We start from the raw sequence: 22,921 nt of genomic DNA, 5'->3' as shown, positions 1-22,921 counted from the left end.
AGATACTTTAAATAAAAGCAAAAACATTTATAGAAATCTACTTACGTCAACTAGATAAGAACTATACTTTAGCAAATGTCCACAGGAAATACAAAAGAAGATCTTCCAGCAAAATTTGAGTATTTTTCAACAATCCTTTGAAGCAGTTTAAAGAAACTGTGTGTAACATCAATCTACACTTTCTTGAAAGGCTGGAGAAGGCACACTCAGAAAAACCCGGATGGCCATGCTGTGCCAATTACACACTGCAGGCCTCCTAAAGCAATAACAAAGCAACTGAACTTTCAGAATCAATTCTTTAAGAACCAATTCTGAATACGTGAAAATTCCCGAGTTTGGAGGAGAAAAAGGACCCAGAAATCTTTCTTCTAAGAACAACCATCTCCTCCCTTTCCTCCCCTATTAAAACATTATTATTACTTTCACCACTGGCAATGTCATAATCATCACTGCAAGAAATCAGTTCAAGATCAAATGTAAATGGAAATTTCCTTAAAAATGAGAGGCTTGGGACGCCTGGGTGGCTCAGTTGGTTAGGCCACTGCCTTCGGCTCGGGTCATGATTCCGAGGTCCTGGGATCGAGTCCCGCGTCGGGCTCCTTGCTCGGCGGGGAGCCTGCTTCTCTCGCTGCCTCTGCCTGCCTCTCTGCCTGCTTGTGTGTACTCTCTCTCTCTATCTCTGGCAAATAAATAAAATCTTTAAAAAAAAAAAAATAAGAGGCTCAACCTCAGTCATAAAGGAAATGTTAACGAAAACAATACTGAGAGTATTTTTGATCTATCAAATTTGCAAAAAGCCACAAATCAGATACACTACTACATTAGTAAGGCTGTGGGAATATAAACATTTTCCTATTGGGTACTCTCCTACAATAATGGAGGAACTACAAAGTTCTATCACCCAGGTAGAGGGCAATTTGGCAATATCTAGAAAAATTACAAATATATTTTACCCCTAAACTCAGCAGTACCATTTCTGGGAATGTATCCTATAGATATCATCACACATACAAAAAACTTATGTATAATATTATTCACTGAAGGGGCACCTGGGTGGCTCAGTGGGTTAAGCCTCTGCCTTCTGCTCAGATCATCACCTCAAGATCCTGGGATCGAGTCCAGCATCGGCCTCTCTCCTCAGCAGTGGGCCTGCTCCCCTCCTCCCCTGCCCCTAGCCTGCCTCTCCACCTACTTGCGATCTCTCTCCCTGTCAAATAAATAAATAAAATCTTTAAAAAATATATTTTTCACTGAAGGATGGTTAGCAACAAGTGAAAACTCCGATGTTCAGTAACCATCAAGTTAAATATATTTCGGCATATCCGCACAATGGAATACAATGCAACTGTGAAAAGGAATGAGAATGCTCTCTACATACTGCCACAGAAAGGTAACTAAAACATATAAAGTGAAAAAAAGCAAAGTACAAAGTATTTTCTATATACTGTTGTATGTAAGAAAACAAAAAAGTAAAAAAAAAATTAACATCTGCTTTTATTTTTATAAAGAAATGCTGAAAGAATATATAATAAAAATGGTTAGAGAAAGTAAAACTATAGTAGATGGAACATGGCAGGGCAATACTTGTCATTACATACTTAGTATGTGAGTTCTGAATTGAGAAAAGGTATCTCTGTCAAAAATATTTATAATGAAAATTATGGGGTGCTCAGCTGGCTGAGTCGGTATAGCATGCTACGCTTCATCTGGGGGGGTTCATAAGTTTAAGACCCACATTAAGTGGTGTATAGCTTATTTTGAGTAAATAAATAGAGATTGATAATTTATTTTAAAAAATCTGGGATGCCTGGGTGGCTCAGTTAAGCATCTGCCTTCAGCTCAGGTCATGATCCCAGGGTCCTGGAATTGAGTCCCACCTTGGGCTCCTTGCTCAGCGGGGAGCCTGCTTCTCTCTCTGCCTGCTGCTGCCCCTGTTTATATTCTTGCCCTCTCTTGCTCTCTCTCTGGCAAATAAATAAATAAAATATTTTTAAAAATAATAACTGTATTACATGCAACATTATTAGCTAAAGATAGGAACAATAAGTGAAGAAAAGTTTAACCAAACTTTGGAGGTATTATCTGACTCTCCCAGTTTGCAGAAAATGAACAAGAAAGGGCCCAGAAATACTGTTCAAACTACTCTTAAGTTTTTTTTAGTATCACTAAAATACTAACAATTCCCACCTTGATAACCAGTTGCCTTCAGACATATTCTTTCTTCCATATTTAAGCTACTAGAACGTATTTACTCTGTGTGTTTCTCTTTAATTATTACCACTCCTGATTCTCACATGGCACTGTGCTATATGGGAGTCAAACACGTTGAGAAATATAGCTGTACATCATAAGGACAACGGCTTCAGCTAAACCACAACTACAGACTATAAAATGCAGAGGTCAAAAAATCAATCACAAAGTACCATCTCACATCATTATGGACACAATAAAATTCTAACAAAATATATTTTCAAATGCCAAACTATACATTCCAAAGGCATCCCAAATCCCCATAAAAGCCATTTTTAAAATGTAAAGGGTATTCACAGGAAAAACTTATGGCCAGCATTTTATTTTAAGATGAACTGAGAAGCATCTGGCTGGCTCAATCAGGAGGGCATTCAACTCAGTCCTGGGGTCATGAGTTCAAGCCCCATGTTGGGTACGGAGATTACTTATATAAACAAAACAAAACAAAAAGATGGGATTAATAAAAAAATTTTTGTAAGTACCAAATATGGTCTATATTAGTTTTCTAGAGCTGCTGAATTTTACCACATACTGCCACAAACTAGATGGCTTACAACAGAAATATATTCTCTTGCAGTTTTGGAGACTGACGAGGCAGAAATAAAGGTGTTGGCAGGGCTATTCTCTCTCCTTCTTCTAGAGAAGACTCCTTTGCCTCTTTGTACCTTCTGGTGGTTGTGAGCAATCCTTGGCATTCCTCCCATTTGGACCTATGTCCAAATTTCCCCTTTCTATAAATAACACCAGTTATTGGATTAGGTCCCACTCTAATCTAGTATGATCTCATCTTAACTTGAACCCAACTATAAAGATCCTATTTCCAAGTAAAGTCATATTCAAAGATACTGCAAGTTAGGACTTCAACATCTTTTTGCAGAGAACACACTTTAACTCAACACAGTCTTTATCAATCAACTTCAAAAGCAGATCTAGATTCATACATGGAATATTTATAGATTTTGCCTAACCTGAACCCATGTTTATTTCTTAAGGAATAGCATCTGATTTTTTTTTTTTGAAGAATCAATATGTTCCTCCCTTAAGCCTCAAGAAAAGGCTGACCTTAAGCCTCTCCCCAAAACCAGGCACATGTCCTTGGTCAGGTCAGAGGATCACACTCCTCTAGCCTTACAGTGACTAGTTCAGGGATGGACCACACAACCCAGGCCTGGCCTTCCATCCACCAATTTGACTGGTGCTATACAGGGAAACACAGGTGGACTCTTAAGAATTAAGTTTAGAGAGCTGCTACTGATCATCTTTACCATCATACCTGATGAAGGAAACCAAAACTGAAAAAGAATGCTTAGAGAGCATCTGGGTAGCTCAGTGGGCTAAGCCACTACCTTCCATTCAGGTCATGATCCTAGCATCCTGGGATGGAGCCCGGCATCAGGCTCCCTGCTCAGTGGGTGTATGCTTCTCCCACCCCCTGCTATTGTGCTCTGCTTGCACTTGCTCTCTTTCACACAAAATCTGAAAAGGAGGGACGCCTGGGTGGCTCAGTTGGTTAAGCCGCTGCCTTCGGCTCAGGTCATGATCCCAAGGTCCTGGGATCGAGTCCCGCATCGGGCTCCTTGCTCGGCAGGGAGCCTGCTTCTCTTACTGCCTCTGCCTGCCTCTCTGCCTGCTTGTGTGTACTCTCTCTATCTCTGGCAAATAAATAAAATCTTAAAAAAAAAAATCAGAAAAGGAATGCTCAGAAAGGGAGATAAGGATACATTCCTAATGACATCAAACCTTTGATTCCAGTTACATTAAAATCCTACCTACAGCTTTATCCTGTGAACTTCCCAGTTCATAAACCTACAAAATGACCTTCTGACTTATTAATTAGAACTAGTTTTCTGAACTTCCAATAGAAAGAGTCCTGACAGATACAGAACACAGCAAAATACCATAGGATTGAAAAAAGGGCTTCATTTTTTTTTTCAGGTTATTTTCTCTAACTGCAAAGAGACAGGAAGAGCCAATAGAAAAAAATAGTTTGTATACATTTCCATTCCCTACCCACCAGGGCATCTCCCAAGAAGAGTTTTAGAATTTAAAAGTTACAAACAAATTCATCATGCTTGTTAAATAAAGTATGGATATGTGAGCTCCTTATAGCAAAACCTGAACAATATAAAGAACTCTCATGGGGCACCTGGGTGGCTCCAACGTTAAGCGGCTGCCTTTGGCTGGGGTCAAAGCATCAGATTCCCTGCTCAGCAGGGAGTTTGGTCTCCTTCTACCACTCCCCCTGCTTGTGTTCCCTCTCCCGATGTCTCTATCTGTTAAACTAATTTAAAACAAAGCAAAACTTAAAAAAAAACTCCCAGAATTATAAAAACCCAAGTACCAATATCTAAAAAACAAACAAACAAACAAAAAGATTAGTAAAATCTTTTGCTCCTTAATGCCACTGCACATCACCACCATCCCTAAAGCTCATGTCAGTCATAGATCAATGTGATGACAAAGTCCTACTGAAGTATCTCTTTCTCTCTCCATATCACTGCTTAGACAACATTTGTGACAGTCTTGTCCTTTAATATGGCTATCACTGTCCATGTTTTCTTTGCTTCTATCTCAAGCAAACTGTGTCACACACATATTATGTTAATATTTGTTCCCAGGTTACTGGAAAAATCATCAACACCTTATATTCTTATATAATCTAAACACTCTCTTCACCTAGAGCCCACCTCCAAATTTTACACATTTATCTCTGGGAAATTTCCAGCCCTTTCCTATCACTTTTGCTGATAATTTCAGAAATTTCAAAAACACACATTCTGAGCAAAAAGAAAAAAAATTACATTTTGAAATAAGACAAAATTTAAAAATATGTTTCCTCTATTAAAGGCTGGGTATCACTAGCGACTCTACACAACTCACAAACACAGAAAACTAGTTCTTTATATCTCATATAATAAATACAGTGGTTCTCAAAGGGGCAAATTCTCCCACCCAATCTCCTTCCAAAAATCACTGTGTTGGGGCACCTGGGTGGCTCAGTGGGTTAAGCCGCTGCCTTCGGCTCAGGTCATGATCTCAGGGTCCTGGGATCGAGTCCCGCATCGGGCTCTCTGCTCAGCGGGGAGCCTGCTTCCCTCTCTCTCTCTCTCTGCCTGCCTCTCCGTCTACTTGTGATTTCTCTCTGTCAAATAAATAAATAAAATCTTTAAAAAAAAAAAAAATCACTATGTTAAAGCCATTAAGGGTACACCATACTGTGTCCGAAATATCTACTTCTCAAAAATAAGGGAGAAAAAACTTATGCGGGGGGGAATTAAAAACATAACTTACATGTTTATAACTATGTGAAAGCATACAGACTCTGAAGTCAGACAATCCCAAATTCAAACCACCAGCTCCATCACATTTGTTAATTATTTAATCATTAAACCTTTTTTTATGATTTTATTTATTTGACAGAAGGATACAGAGAACCAAGGAGCACAAGCAGGGAGAATGACAAAAGGAGTGAAAGAAGCAGGCTCCCTGCAGAGCAGGGAGCTTGAGGCAGGGCCTAATCCCAGCCCCTGGGATCATGACCTAAACCAAAAGCCAATGCTTAACCAACTAAGCCACCCAGGTGCCCTGTCATTAATCTAATTATTTCTTCATAGTACCCCAAAAAAGTATACCACACTCTTTGCAGGTTAACTGTATATATTAAGTGAGAAAAACAGCTGTTGGGCACATACTGTGTGCTTGACAAATACCTATTACCACAAATATTCACGTGAAAATTGATGCTTTCTATTTGGGCCCTAATTCTTCATCCCTCTATATGTAGTCCTTTTGTCAGGTTAAGTTTGTAATACCCTCCCCACCATGACTTGGGCTCAGTTGTGTAACCTGCTTTAGCCAATGAAATATTAGCAGACATTACACAAGTAGTAGGTTAAAAAAGTGCTTCCTTCTTTCTGTTTTCTACCTTTCCACAAATCTTTACTGGGCATCCACTTTGTGCCAGTCACTCTGTCTAGTACTCAAAATATAAAGAAAAATGTGACATGGTCGCTGAATTCAAGGGTCTCTCAAACTAAAAGAGGTATGATTGGAGAAAGAAAGGGAAGGAAATAAAGAAGTATAGTAATACTTGCACACTAGAAAAGTGACTTGTATTTTGTGGTAAGAGGACTTGAGGTATTAGGGTGGAGAAAGGGCAGGATATAGAAAGTTGAAACTAAAGTAGTAGGCTGGATCAGATATCTTGGAGTGTCTTACATAATGGTTAAAGCAACCTTATCTTTTATGTCTGTCATTTTCAAACTTCAATGTGTCCAAGAATCACCTGAGACATGTTAGAAATAGATTCCCATGCCATCCCTAAGATTTGGAATCAGCAGATCTGGAGTAGGACTCCAAATTTTCAATTTACTATCCAAACATACTTTTAAACTGTTGGAAATGGAAGAAAAACACGACTGGCTGCTTGGATAAGCACAAAGATTTGGAAGACAACCAAGAGCTGAGACAGGATTGTACAACAGGGTTCATCTCCTACATGAGGCTCCTTCAAAACTAGGAGATGTGGATTTTTCATGTAATGTATAAAAACCACACAGAGGGGTGTCTGGGTGGCTCAGCATCCACCTCTGGGTCAGGTCATGATCCCAAGATCCTGGGATCAAGTCCCACACTGGGCTCCCTACTCAGCGGGGAGTCTTTCTCCCTCTGTACCCGCCTCCTGCTTATACTCTCACTCACTTTCTCTCAAATAAATAAAATCTTAAAACAAAAAAACAAAAACAGAGTCAAGCAAAATGAAGACAAAGAGGAACATGTTCCAAACAAAACAACAGGTAAAACCTCAGAAAAAAGCTTAAACAGAGATAAGTAATATTTATGTGATAGAGATTTCAAAGTAATAGTCATAGACACTCACTGAACTGGGGAGAAGAAAGAACACAGTGAGAACATAAATGAAAAGAAGAAAATAGAAATTACAGAGCTTAAGAATACAAATAGTTGAAGTAAAAAAATATACCAGAAGAACTCAACAGCAAACTAAATGAAGCAAAGGTATGGAAAACTCAATCTGAAGACAAAGCAGTGTAACTCACCAACCAGAGCAGCAAAAAGGGGGAAAAAAAAAGCAAAAAGTAAATGGCACAAGTGACTTATGGAATAAAAATCAAATGGACTAACATTCACATCACAGAGCTCCCAGAAGAAGAAACAAAGGGGCAGAAATTTTAGTTAATGAAATCATGGCTGTAAATAAACTTCCCTAACCTGGGGAAGGAAATTAACATCCACATCCAGGAAACTCAGGGAATTCCAAATGAGAGAAACTGAAAGAGACCCACACCAAGACCTATTACAATTGAAATGTCAAAAGTTAAAGCAAAAAAGAGAAACTACTACAAGCAGCAAAAAACATACAGCAGATTTCTCCCAGCAGATTTCTCAGCAGAAACTTTACAGACTAGAAGAAAGCAGCATGATGTATTAAAAGTGCTGAAAGAAAAAACTTTGAACCAAGAATATTCTACCCAGCAAAGTTATTGTTCAGAAGTAAAGGAGATATTAAGAGTTTTTCAGACAAGCCAAAGCTAATGGAGTTTACCACTCAACTGGCCTTATAGGAATTGCTAAAGGAATTTCTTTAAACTGAAAAGAACAGGTGCTAATGAATAACAAGAACACACATGAAAGGATAAATCTCACTGGAAAGGCAAATATATAATAAATGCAATGGACTAATCACTTTTAAAGCTAATACAAAGATTAAAAGGCAGAACCTGTGAAAAGAACTACTACTGCAATAATTAAAAAATAAGGAAAAAAAAAGATGTAAAATGTGACATCAAAAATAAAATGTTGGGGGAACCTGGGTGGCTCAGTAGGTTGAGTGTCCTGACTCTTGATTTTGGCTCAGGTCATGATCTCAGGGTTGTGAGATCGAGTCCTCTATCAGGCTCTGAGCTCAACAAGAAGTCTTGTCCCTCTCCGTCTTCTCTTCCCCCCCTACTTGTGTATGCCCTCACTCAAACAAGCAAATAAAACCTTTTAAAAAAATGTTCGAGAGGAACAGAAATACTGAGCTTTAAAATGAGATCAAGGGATGCCTGGGTGGTTCAGTTGGTTAAGCAGCTGCCTTTGGCTCAGGTCGTGATCCCAGCGTCCTGGGATCGAGTCCCACATCAGGCTCCTTGCTCGGCAGGGAGCCTGCTTCTCCCTCTGCCTGCCATTCTGTCTGCCTGTGCTCGCTCTCTCTCTCTCTCTCTCTGATAAATAAAATCTTTAAAAAAATAATAATAAAATAAAATAAAATGAGATCAAACTTAAGCTATCAATTTAAAATAGACTTGTAAGTTATTATATGCAAGCCTCATGGTAACTTCAAAGCAAAATCTTATAGTAAATGCACAAGATATAAAGAGAAATGAATATAAGCATATCCCTAAAGACATGAAACCACAAGAGAGCCAGAGAAGAAAAAAGGAACAGAGAAGAACTACAAAAATAGCCAGAAAATGACTAACAAAATGTTAACAAGCACATAACCTATTGGTAACTGCTTTAAATATAAATGGACTAAATTCTCCTATCAAAAGACAAAGAGTGGCTGAATGGGGGAGGAGACCCATCTCTAAACTATGGACAAGAGATTTACTTCAGACACGCACACACACACACACACAGAGAAAATGAAGAGATGGAACAAGATACTCTATGCAAATGGAAACCAAAAAAAGCAGAGTAGCTATACTTACATCAGACAAAGCACTTTAAAACAAAGACTGTGCTAAGAGACAAAGAAGAATGCTACAGAATGATAAAAGGTTCAATCCAACAGGAAGATAAACATTTTAAATATTTATGGACTTAGACTGCCTGGCTGGTTCAGTCAGTTTAGTGTCCCTCTCTCTCGGTTTCAGCTAAAGTCATAATCTCAGGGTCCTGAGATTAAGCCCCACATGCAGCTCCTCACGCAGCATAGTATGTGATTCTCACCCTCCCCCCTTCCCCTCCCCCAACTCAGGCACAAACCCTCTCTCTAAATAAAATCTTTTAAAAAAAATTGATGAGCTCAACATAGGAGCACCTAAATATATAAAGCAAATACTAACACACTTAAATGGAAAAATAAACAGCAACACAATGACAGGGGACTTTAATAACCTACTTACATCAATGGATGACAGATCATTCACACAAAATCAATAAGGAAACCCTAGTCTGAAAACAAACATTAGACCAGATGGGCTTAACAGATTTTTAAAGAACATACCATCCAAAAGCAACAAAATATACATTTTTTTATTAAATATTTTTATTTATTTATTTGACAGAGAAAGGAAGAGATATCACAAGTAGGCAGAGAAGCAGGCAAGTAGGGGGGAGAAGCAGGTCCCCCGCTGAGCAGAGAGACCGATGCAGGGCTCAATCCCAGGACCCTGAGAACATGACCTGAGTCAAAGGCAGAGGCTTAACCCACTGAGCCACCCAGGCACCCCAACAAAATATACATTCTTTTCAAGTACAAACAGATCCAAGATAGATTACATAACACATCATTTCCCAACATAAACCACAAAACAATTCCTAACAAATTTAAGAGCACTGAAATCATATCAAGCAACATTTCCAACCACATGGTATATCAGGAACTAATTACACAAGAAAACTGGAAAATTCACAAAAATGTGGAAATTAAACCACATGCTACTGAACAACAAATAGGTCAAAGAAGAAAATCAAGAGGAATTGGGGCACCTGGGTGGCTCAGTCAGTTAAGCATCTGCCTTCAGCTCAGGTCACAATCCCAGAGTCCAGCCCCACCGTGGGCTCCCTGCTCAGTTAGGAGTCTGCTTCTCCTTTCCCTCTGCCCCTCTCCCTTTTAGTATGCACATGTGCACATGCTTTCTCTCTCTCTCTCTCAAATAAATAAATTGTTTTTAAAAAAAAGAAATTAAAAAATACCTTGAGAAAGAGGAAATGAAAATGTAATAAACCAAAATTTATGGGATGCAGTAAAAGAAATTTTAAGAGGGAAGTTCACAGTGACAAATGCCTACCTCAAGAAACAAGAAAACAACCTACTGTACACTCAAAAGAAGATAAAGAGAACAAAACCCACAGTTAGTAGAAGGAAGGAATTAACAGAGATTGGAGCTGATAGAGACTAAAAAGACACCAGAAGGAAAACAAAAACCAATGCAATGAAGAGCTGGTTCTTTGAAAAGATAAGCAAAACTGACAAACCCTCAGCTAGCTAGACTCACCAAGAAAAAGAGAGAACTCAAATAAAATCAGAAAGAGAGAGATGAAAGAGATGTTGTAACTGATACCACAGAAACACAAAGAGTAAGAGAAGGCTGTAAACAATTATGCGCCAGCAAACTAGAGCACCTAGAAGAAATGGGTAAATTTCTATAAACAAAACCTACCAAAACTGAATCGTGATGAAATAAAAAATATATATGAACAGACTGATTACTAGTAGGGAAACCTAATCAGTAATCAATAACCTCCCAATGAACAAAGTCCAAGACTACAGAGTTTCACTGGTGAATTCTACCAAACATGCAAAAAACAATTACTACCAATCTTTCTCAATCTCCTCCAAAGACAGAAAAGGAGGGAACTCTTCTAAACTCATTTTAGGATACCAGCACTACCCTAATAACCAAAGCCAAGCAAGGATCCACAAGGAAAGAAAACTACAAGCTAATCACCCTGACGCACATAGATGAAAAAATCCTTAAAAAAATAATAGCAAACCCAATCCAATAATACACTGAATCATTCACCATGATCAAATATGACTTACTTCAGTTTTGCAAGGACAGCTCAACATCTATAAAATCAGTCAATGTGACATACTACAACAGTTAACAAAATGAAGGATAAAAACCATATGATCATCTCTACAGATGCAGGGGAAACATTTGACAAAATTCAACACCCATTTATGATAAAAACTCTCAACAAAGCAGGCTTAGAGGGAACATGCCTCACCGTAACAGAAGCTATATATGACAAGCCACCTATTAATTTCATACTCAATGATGAAAAGCTGAAAGCTTTTTTTTCTAAGACCAGGAACAAGACAAAGATACCCAGTCACTGTTATCACTTTTATTCAACACAGTATTAGAAATCCTAGTCAGAACAATTAAGCAAAAAAAATAAAGGGTCAATTGGAAAGGAAAAATAAAACTATCACTATTTGCAGATGACACGATGTTACACAGACAGAACCCTGAATATTCCATAAAAAAACTATCTGAATAAATGAATTTGGTAAGGTTGCAGGATACAAATACACAAAAATCTGTTGCATTTGAATAAAAAAAAAAAGAACTACCAAAAAGAAATGAAAACAATCCCATTTCCAACTGTACCAAAAAGAATAAAATACTTAAGAATAAATTTAACCAAAAGGATGAAATACCTATATCCTAAAAATAAGACATTAATGAAGGAAACTGAAGCAAGACACAAACAGAAATCTAGTCCATTCTCCTAACTGGAAAAATTACTATTGTTAAAATGTCCACAATACCCTAGTCAATATACAGAATATACAGATTCAATGCAATCCTTACCAAAATTCCAATAGCATTTTTCACAGCAACAGAATAATCCTTAAATGTGTATGGAAGTATAAAAACCCCTTAAGAGCCAAAGCAATCCTGAGAAAGAATACAGCTGGAGACATCATGCTCCTTGATTTCAAACTATACTACAAAGCTATTAGTGATTAAGACAGTACTGTATTGGCATAAAAACAGACACAGATCAGAGGAACAGGAGAGCCCAGAAATAAACCTATGCATATACAATCAGTTAATTTGTGACAAGGAGCCAAGAACATACAACAGGGAGAGGACAGTCTCATCAGTAATTATTAGAAAAACTGGATGGCCTCATGCAAAAAAATCAAACTTGACACCATCCTACACCATACACAAAAATTAACTCAAAATGGATTAAAGATCCGTATATAAGATCTGAACCACAAAACTCCTAGAAGTAAACACAGGCAATAAGCTCCTTGACATCAGACTTGGTAATTATTTTTTTTTTAACCAGACACCAAGAGCAAAACAACAAAAACAAAAATAAACAAGTTGGACTACATCAAACTAAAATGCCTCTGCACAGCAAAGGATACCATCAACAAAGCGAAAAGACAACTTACTGAATGGGAGAATATATTTGCAAATATGTGTCTGAAAACGGGCTAATATCCAAAATTCATAAAGAAGTCACAAAAGCAAAAAATCCCCCCAAATAATCCAATTAGAAAACGGGCAGAAAATCTGGAGAGACATTCTTCCAAAGAAGATATATAGATGGCTAACCGTTATATGAAAAGATGTTCTACATCATTAATCATCAGGGAAATGCAAATCCCCAATCAGCTATCACTTCATACCCATTAGAATAGCTATTACCAACTAGAAATGTAGAAAGTATTGGCAAGGATGGGGAGAAAAGGAAACTCCTGTGCACCGTTGGTGGAAATGTAAACTGGTGCAGCCACCATGGAAAAAGTATGGGGTGGGAGGAGAAACGACATTTACATAATATGAAACATACAGATACAATTATCATTAGCTTAATGAGGCAAACTTTCTCCCACCACAGCTACATCTTCTTCATGAGAAAAATGAGTTAACGTATTTTTACATGAGTTTAGGGAGCTACTGCCCATTCTTTACATATCCTGCCTTGTCCTAAAGATAAATAAATGACCCTTATTCTCACGAACATTTTGTAAGGAAACCATCTTTGAATACATTATTTTAGTTCTCGTACCCCAATATATACAGTATTTCCTAATATCATGTCACCTTTTCTGTCTGAAATGCAGGAGTCTATTCAACAATAAAAATCAACACAACAGTTTTTCTCAAAATATCGTTAATTAGAAGGCTCTCTAAAACCTTCTTATTTTACAGATATGGAAACCAAGATGCAGCGATTAAGTATGTTTACTCAAACCACACAGATAGAGTCATACGTGTACTAGAACCTAGTACTAGAACCAGTGCTCCTCCCCCAAGGTTTTTCCTACTGCACACACTGCCTAAGATCGGTCTATTTTTTCTAAGACAAAGTATTTGGTAGTGCTGTTGGCAAAAAGCATACAAACGAGTATTTTTGCCACCCTATCCTACAGAATGTAGCAATAAATGTGGTAATGTGTAAACTGCCATCACCCACACCATTACACAAAGAAGCTGTAAATGTATAAAAGTTCTGGACAGACCAAATACAATGCAATTTAAATTCCAGAGTGTAGAGTCATCATTCTTTATTACAAAAATATTTAAAAGAAACTATGTTATAATTTTAAGATTACATCTAAAAAACAAATTCTGTGACTCAGCTTCAAGATTTTTTTCAAGGGATCTATTATTTATTAAGCAAAGATGAAGGTCTTTGTTTCTTAGTCAATTCTCACAACCCTCCTAAACAGTATTTACTACTAATACTATTTCATATAACAATGAATTAAAATTAGTTCTCTCTACATCTCACAGTTGGTAAAGTGTGAAAATAAAATTCGTCCCCAGGTCTGCCTGATCCAAAGTCACATTTTTGTTGTTATATTCAAGTGCTTCCAGAATAGGCCTTAAAATGTGATGAACAATTGGAGAAGTGATGAGAGGAATAAACTTGTGAATTCAAAATATATTTAACAACCTCTTCCATCCTATCAAGATACAATCTTTAAAGGGTTAGTTACTCTTTGGTACTATCTGACAAGCATGCAAATTCATGTCTAAAATTATTTTTGGGGGCGCCTGGGTAGCTCAGTGGGTTGAGCCGCTGCCTTCGGCTCAGGTCATGATCTCAGGGTCCTGGGATCGAGTCCCGCATCGGGCTCTCTGCTCGGCAGGGGGCCTGCTTCCCTTCCTCTCTCTCTGTGATCTCTTCCCTTCCTCTCTCCTACTGTGATCTCTCTCTGTCAAATAAATAAATAAAATCTTTAAAAAAATAAATAAATAAAATAAAATAAAATAAAATAAAATTATTTTTGTACATTACGCATTTCTCTGGAAGTAAAAATGTTCCTCATGTAATCTGGTGTTTTAAAAAGAAAAGACTCAATGGTTAACTTCAAGAAAGGTTGCAACTTTTAATTTTTTAAAATTCATAAATGGACAAAAGCCAGAAGAGACAAAACTATTTGCATTATATCAAAATAAAATTGTTTTCTAGATTTAATATAAACAATGATGCAAACAGAGCAAAAAAACATTCACTAGAAAGGAAAAAGACTTCACTGAACATGTATGCTTCACTACTGAACTGTCTAGTTAATATCAATCTTTTAACTATGACCACGATTATTTCAACTTCAGAAGTCATTCTTATCTCCATGGGCTTCTGAAGATACCTGTTTTCCCCTGGACTAAAATACAGGTATCTCCCACTTTTCAGAAGCTTGCATTACACCGTCTTGCTTTTATGAAAAATAGCAAAAAGTGAAACAGCGGTCAGCATCTGTTTCACAGCAAGCTGGTACAGAGGGAGTGTGCACCCTGAGCAGCTTAGAGTGGAACCACCAAGTTCCTTCCCTTGAACTACACTCAGCATCAAGCCACCCTAAGTTTGAATTTGTATCTGTGAGCTGCTGTACTTTATCTCAACTTATTTCTTGCATTCATTAACAAGATGAGTCCCAGGGTATCAGAAAAACCTAGGACAGCTTATTTTTTGGGCCTGGGAATGAGCAGAATATTCTCCATATAAATAATAGGTAACTGCTTCTTTGCTCTATACCATTTCAGCTCACTGAAGGTTTCATAGTAACGCTCTACATTCATTTTAAAAGTTAATTCAGTTTCCTTCTTAATTTGATGCATTTCTAAACATATATCATTTTACACACACAAAAAGAAAAGAAAAGAAACATAAGAGATAGAGCTGTAAGCTGAGAAGAAAGATGAGTGAAAACTGCATCATGAAAAAACAATTTCCTCATTCCTAAAAGAACATTCTTGGCAGAATCCTAGGCTACATTACTGGACCAAATACCTGAAGATTCTGCATATTCTGCCATCTGAGCGCAAATATCCTTTAAGCATCAAGTTTTAAAGTGTACTACTTATTTCATACTCCAGTCAAACATAACAGCAACAGTACCATTAATATTACTGCTTATACTTCTGTTCTTGAGTCACAAAAATCAGACACTGATAGCAACACAATTTGACAACAGATCCTTCCTTTCTGGTTTTCCTTTTTTTTTTTTTTTAATTTTTTTATTTGACAGAGATCACAAGTAGGCAGAGAGGCAGGCAGAGAAAGAGAGAAGGAAGCAGGCTCCCCACTGAGCAGAGAGCCTGATGCGGGGCTTGAGCCCAGGACTCGGGGATCATGACCCAAGCCGAAGCCAGAGGCCTTAACCCGCTGAGCCACCCAGGTGCCCCTCTGGTTTTCCTTTTTTAAGATTTTATTTATTTATTTGACAGAAAGAGATATCACAAGTGGGTAGAGAGGTGGGGGGGGGGGGCAGGATACCCTCTGAGCGGAGAGCCTGAAGCAGGGCTCGACCCCTCATGCTCTGAACTGAAAGGAGAAGCTTAACGGACTGAGCCACTCAGGTGCCCCTCCTTTTTTTTTCTTAATACAGCACATATTTTTACCTGCAAGTGGATATTCATATTCCTCAAAACAGCGGATTTCATCTGGATTACTTGTTAAACAGTATCTGACAAAATATGGATTAGGTATTTTTATCTAAACATCTTTATACAGTTTTAAAAATAACTGTTCAATGGCTGAGAGGTAATAAACATTAACCACTTAACAAGAGCACACTTATCATTTTTTTTCCAAAGTAAAGCTTAAATCCTTAGAAAAGGAGAGAAAAGAAAGGTAAAAAATGTCTGGGTCATCAACATCTCTCATCCCGTCTTTGCCACAATTTCAGTTATTTTTTTAACCAATGTAGCTACGTTAGAATAACTCTTCTGCATTAATACACATTTTCTTGCCTTTAAAAAAAAGATTTATTTGAGAGAAAGCGCAAGCGGGGCAGTAGGGCAGACGGAGAAGCAGACTCCCTGCTGAGCAGGGAGCCAGATGTGGGACTGGATCCCAGGATCCTGGGATCATGACCTGAGCTGAAGGCAGATGCTTAACTGACTGAGCCACCCGTGTGTCCCATTTCCTTGCGTTTAAAAGATCGATATCTGTAGATAATTTAATCTTCTTAGTAGTTTAACAGTCTTGATCAACCAACTCACTCAAGGTTAGACTGTAAACTATGTGGCCTACTGTCTTAACAGAAAAATTAAGTCCCTCCGTTTTATAGCTCCTGACAACTCCTACCTAGCTTTCTCACCTAATACGGAAAATTCTAATTTCTCTTCTGTCTTTTGTCCCTTATGAATGTACTCTTGCCTTGCACCAATAAAATGTACTAATCTTTGATATAAAGATATGTTAAGATTAAACAGAAGTTCTTTGCCTAAGGAGAAAGGGACCAAAAGGAGCATGATTTAGATAAGATTATATGTTGGTAGCCATAGCAATGGGTCTTGAAACGGTTTTCAGCAGATATACATGTGGATTTGTGACACTCGGCATGTCTATTTTAACATGCCAAAATCTATTTTAATAAACCCAAGCAGTTATATATAGTAATACACACAAGAAAATTAGTTGTACAAGTCTCACATGGAAAATAACTTTATCACTTCAACCGTACTTCTTTTAAAAAAGTCAATAAAGCAAAAATTCTAGTACCTCCTTAAAAATTGTTGGAAATTAACCCATGTTACTTATTTTTTTTTTTTAAAGATTTTATTTATTTATTTGACAGGCAGAGATTACAAGTAGGCTGAGAGGCAGTCAGAGAGAGAGGAGGAAGCAGGCTCCCCGCTGAGCAGAGAGCCCGATGCGGGGCTCGATCCCAGGACTCTGGGATCATGACCTGAGCTGAAGGCAGAGGCTTTAACCCACTGAGCCACCCAGGCGCCCCCCATGTTACTTATTTTTATTTTGACATTTTCTCTTTCTAGAATAGAAACCAATCTAGATAAAGCAGCTAACACAGTATCATAAAAATATTATTGCCATAGGCAATTTACCAATAGGTAAATAAGTAAAATTTTAGTACACTGGCCACTGAACATAGGTGATATGTTAAGCAAATCATTTTAGAAGATGTGTCAGTTGTATTAAACACTCACAGAAAAATAACCAGCTTAAAGGGTTTTTTAAACATTCCCAAAGATTTATGGACTGCTTAATGCCTGCCCATAATTAAAGTATCACTGTACTGTGATCAGGATAAGCTAATCAATACTCATTTATACAACTGAACTTTCTCCACTTCCTACTAGCTGAATGAAAATTCACATAACCTAACACTTGTGATGAAATTATTTATATCATTAATCATTCACTTAAAAAGCCTCATTTCAACAAGCACATAGACAAACATATATGTTCCTCTCATGTTTTTATTCTTAGTAAAGGCAAGGAACTTCACATTTTATTTTGATGGGAATTTCTCCCCATTACTTTTGTCACAATCTTCCTATATCTATTACTAGAAGCATTTTATCAAGATCAGTGATGTCTGAATTACCAAACAGCATATCTTCCTTAAAGATTCCTTTTAAGTATTCTCTACATCCAATGTGGGGCTCGAACTTACAACCCCACGATCAACAGTCGCATGCACTTCCAACTGAGCCAACCAGGTGCCCCCAAAACTGTGTATTATTTTTAAAATTTGCCAAATCGCTCCTTCCTTTTCTCAGTAGTCACACACAACTCAACTTCCCTTTTAAACACACATTTAAAAATATTTATTGCCAACTACATCAAATCTAAGTCACAGAATGTTAAAACTGAGAAGGCATTTGGCTAAAGTCCAAGAATCCTAAATCCTGACCCCTAGTCTGCTTTACTCTGCTTGTCCCTCCACCCTCCCTCCCCAACCTCTGAGCTCTCTGAGGATATGAATAGAAGAAAAGGCCAGGCACCTACACACTGTTATTAAAAGGCTTTTGTTAACAAACTTCAAAGTGCCTTGGACTAGGCCAGTCCACATGGAAGGCTCATCAAGCTTAAAGCCCAGAATGAGTATCACTTAGACAGCCTTTCCTCTGTCAGCCTATGCTCAATTCTCAGCCAATGATTAGAAGAAAGGCCAGTCTAGCAACATACGAAGAAAAACTAAGCCAGTGGAAATATTCAGCTCAGAAACCTACTTAGCTCTGAATACCACCCACAAAACTAAAAAACCAAGAAGAATGAAGAAAGCCAAACAGGATGATAATGCTAAAGAGAAAGGGGCAAGGCATTCCAGGATAGAGAATTGAAAGAGTAATTATGTTACTTACGATTTATGGTAAGATAATGGGGAGAGAAAGCAAAATTCTTTAATATAAATAAAATAAGCAATTAGAAGTTATAAACAAAGAAAAAGGAGCAATGTGATAGAACCAAATAGAAAAGTCTAAAAAGAGGGCATATGCTTGAATGTTTAAGATTAAAGAGCACAGGCTTTTGAATTCCACTCCTGGGTCTACCACTCTTTAGCTCAGTGATCATGAATGAAATCTTTAATCTTCCCAAATCTGTTTCTCCACCTGTATAACAGATAGTAACATCAAAGGGATATCGTTTGGCACTGCGGAAAAGCTCAGTATCTGTTAGCTTTTTAAAGAATTAGTAAAACAACAAAAACTTGTCTTCTCCACAGAGGATTTATTTCTTTAAATTTACAATGGGGATAGGTGGTGGCAAGGAGGAGACCATACTATATGAAAGTCTGCCAAGAGAGATTCAATAGTAAATATAATGTCTGGGATTTTTATCAAAATAATATATATTTACTATTGAATCTTTAGTAGTTCTTTAGTAGTTCTTTACTAGTTCTTTACTATTATATTTACTATTATATTTACTATTGAATCTTTACTAGTTCTTTACTATTCTTTACTAGTAAGAGAATTAGTTCTCATTCTTTCTATTTATATGTATGTTTGAAATTTTCCAAAATGAAAGGTTTTTTTTTTAATTCCTTTCTCTTTAATTAATACGGTTGAAAAAATAAGTCCTAGCATCCTTTATACCTCTGAGAAATCATGAATTTAAAAAGAGAATTTAAAAAGAGAATAGAGGTACAGAGACAAATGCCTACAAATGACCTAGAAAATATGCCTACACTGATTGTGAGGAAGGAAAGTATCCAGGCAGGAGACTACGAATTCCCATACAATGGAGACAATTAAAAAAAAAAAAAAAAAAAAACCATGAAAAACCAGCATGCATCAAAGTGCCCATAAACATGTCTCAGTTTAACAAAGTCAACAATTCTTCTACATACATTGTACACTTATTTTTGAAATTCATATAAACCAATATTTATTTATGTATGTATGTAATCTCTATACCCAACATGGGGCTCAAACTCATGAGCCCAAGATCAAGAATCACGTGCTCCTGACTCAGCCAGCCAGATACCCCTAAACCATTAATTCTAAACATATGAGCAGAGCATGCTTATATTAAATTAGATGTAGGGGAACCTGGGTGGTTCAGTCAGTTAAACGTCTGCCTTGGGCTGAGGTCATGATCCCAGGCTCCTGGGATCCCGTGCTCAGTGGGGCACCTGCTTCTCTCTTTACTTCTCTGCCCACTGCTCTACCTACGTGTGCTCTCTCTGCCAAATAAATAAATAAAATCTTCTCTAAAAATAAATAAATAAATTACATGTGAATTCAGTTATAAAAAAAAATACATACATTTCACATTTTCACAAGTAAGATTTTCTTTCACCAAGCAAAATATACCTTATAAGTCCTTTTAAAATTAGTTTTTCTTCCTGTTCACAATATGAGTTTAGAAGAGGGAGAACAGGCTTTTACTTTCTGGAAACCTCTAAAAAGCCAACTAGCTAGTAAGAGAAACATACAAAATAATCACTTATTAATGATGATAAAATGATTGATATTATGCTAACAGTAAAATCAAGTAACAGTCACAGACTATCTAGTATTACTAATGAGAATGAAAATGCTCATCACACAACAGTTTTCCATTAACAGCAGCTTTCATAGGTTAATACTAGTGTTCACATCTTCTAACCTAAACGTAAGTACGGATGTGTTAATATATTTAACAGTGGTGAAAAACTACTATGTAACTTCATACAGCAATTGCAGGAAGTTAAATAAAAAGTTTGCTCTGGAAGAGTTCAATTCTGTGTTTTACTTTTACCTGATAAGTTAGGTAAATATTTCAAACGTTAAAAATATCACACAATTATTTCTATGGATAAGAGGAAGCATTTATGGTAAGGGAAATCCCCTGATTGCTTCAATAAAAGTTATTACTCAATGTCTCCCAACTGACCAATTATTTTTTTAAATAATCATCTTATATTCCTACATTCCTAAATAAAGGCAATAAAACAGTGCGTGGGACACCTGGGTGGCTCAGTGGGTTAAAGCCTCTGCCTTCGGCTCAGGTCATGATCCCAGGGTCCTGGGATCGAGCCCCACATCGGGCTCTCTGCTCCGCGGACAGCCTGCTTCCTCCTCTCTCTCTGTTTGCCTGCCTCTCTGCCTACTTGTGATCTGTCAAATAAATAAATTAAAAAATCTTTAAAAAAAAAAAACAGTGCACGTGAAAGGGTTGTTTTTTTTTTTTAAGTATAAAATGTTCTATGTAGATATAAGATGGTGACATCAGTAATTTAGATTTTCCCAAAGCTTTCTATATGTCAAGTTTTGGACAATTTGTTTACTCCCCTACCTTATTACACTCACAAAAACCTTATGAGACAACTTTGTTTCTACAGGATCCAGGTCAAACTTCGTAAAAAAAAAAAAAAACAAACAAAAACATACACACACAAAGAACTGTGATGGACTAACTTCCTAACTTCTAATGATTTAGAAGTTATAATACTCCCTTATTTCAAATGGTAAAGTACAATTACAAGTTTTTGAATACAACTGAGAGATACAACTGAGTACTTTCTTCCTATTTAGTATAAAACATCTCACACATATTGTTTCCAAATACCAAAACTTCAAACAGAAGTCCATAAATTACTGTTACATACTTTTTTTCTTGTAGCCATTCCCTATGACTTATCCTGCTCTTACAATTCAAAAATACAAATTACCCAAAACTGGATTATAAGAACTTCATTATCATTCAGTTACTCAACAAACACTGGCTTTACACATGTAACTTCCTTGGACCACATAACATTCAGAAAAATGATTATGTGATAAATCAAAAGAACACATATTTGTCTCTAACAAAAGAATGTGGAACAAAAGGAAAAAAAAAATCATTATAAGGGGTCAACCATACAGCCTTCCTAATATACCCCTCATAATCCATTAAGGATTCTCAGACTAATTCTCCCACCTACCTCCTAAGAGTCTCAATTTCATCCTTAAGACATTATTACACCTGATATGTAACACCAAATCTAATTCAAAAATCTGAGAAACTCACAAGAATCAAGTCTTTTAAAACAATATAGTTTAGCACCAGAAAATAAATTCACACAGTAACTTGTAATGAGTAAATATAAACTATCAAGTATATGAGTTTCATAAAATGCAACCAAAAGATAAAATCTTAAATTTCAAAAATATTATATAAATTTCTCTCACTACTCAAATCTGGATGAGTCAGACAAAATGTCTACATAAAGGTATCCCTCTGTACTCAAACTTTTGTTACTTACTATTCAAAACTCAAGCACAGAACAGATTTAAATAATGTGGTTTGCCACGTTATCTGAATCTGACAGATGAACCCTCACTACAGAAAGGCAGAATTTCAAAGATCTGGATAGCGAAGTCTATCTGTGCTGTGACACACAACTCTATCATTTGGTGTCCCTGGCTGGCTCAGTCAGTAGAGTATGCAACTCTAGATCTTGGGGTTGTGAGTTCAAGCCCTGTGATGGGTGGAGAGACTACTTTAAAACAACAACAATACTGGGGTGCCTGGGTGGCTCAGTGGGCTCAGCCTCTGCCTTCGGGTCAGGTCATGATCCCAGAGTTCTGGAATTGAGCCCTGCATGGGGCTCTCTGCTCAGCAGGGAGCCTACTTCCTCCTCTCTCTCTGCCTGCTTCTCTGCCTACTTGTGATCTCCATCTGTCAAATAAATAAATAAAATCTTAAAAACAAACAAACAAAAAAAAACACAACACAGGAGCACCTGGGAGCTCAGTCGGTTAAGCTTCCAACTTTTGGTTCTGGCTCAGGTCATTGAGATCAAGTCCTGCATGGGGCTCTGTGCTTATCACAGAGTCTCCTTGAGATTCTCTCCCCCTCCCTCTGCAAAACTCCGCATGCTCTCTCTAAATACAGCATTTTTTTTTAAAAACCACAATATTCATAATTCATATAAAAGATATTAAAGCAAGCCCTTCCAGTTATTCTAGTTCTCTCCTATCAATCCACTACTATACACATTACTCCCTTTACAAGGTATTTTAAAGTTTCCTTCTGGTCTGTAATTATTTTTAAATTGAGAGTTTAAGAAAAATATTTGTAAATCATACACTGATGTGGGTCTAGTGACCAAAATATACTCTCACATCTCAACAATAAAAAACCAAATAACTCAGGGGCGCTCAGTAGGTTGAAGCCTCTTCAGTTCAGGTCATAGTCTCAGGGTCCTGGGATCGAGCCCCACATCGGGCTCTCTGCTCAGTGG

General features: G+C 37.2%; 1 protein-coding gene and 1 long non-coding RNA gene across 7 annotated transcripts in view; both read right to left on the bottom strand.

Annotated features, from left to right (window-relative positions):
* Nucleotides 1–22,921, bottom strand: part of LCOR (ligand dependent nuclear receptor corepressor) — a 144,171-nt gene that overhangs the window by 115,266 nt on the left and 5,984 nt on the right. The gene's annotated exons all lie outside the window — the stretch shown is intronic.
* Nucleotides 1,181–21,912, bottom strand: LOC116573203. Its single transcript, XR_004278638.1, has 4 exons — nucleotides 21,902–21,912; nucleotides 12,391–12,396; nucleotides 8,002–8,006; nucleotides 1,181–1,631 (listed from the first exon to the last, which is right to left on the bottom strand). It is a non-coding gene; the product is annotated as an uncharacterized LOC116573203 (long non-coding RNA).

Source organism: Mustela erminea, chromosome 14 (genome assembly GCF_009829155.1).
Source record: "Mustela erminea isolate mMusErm1 chromosome 14, mMusErm1.Pri, whole genome shotgun sequence".
In the NCBI taxonomy this organism is placed as follows: Eukaryota; Metazoa; Chordata; class Mammalia; order Carnivora; family Mustelidae; genus Mustela; species Mustela erminea.
The sequence above is the reverse complement of the archived record's forward strand: the minus strand, read 5'-3'. Positions and strand labels throughout refer to the sequence as shown.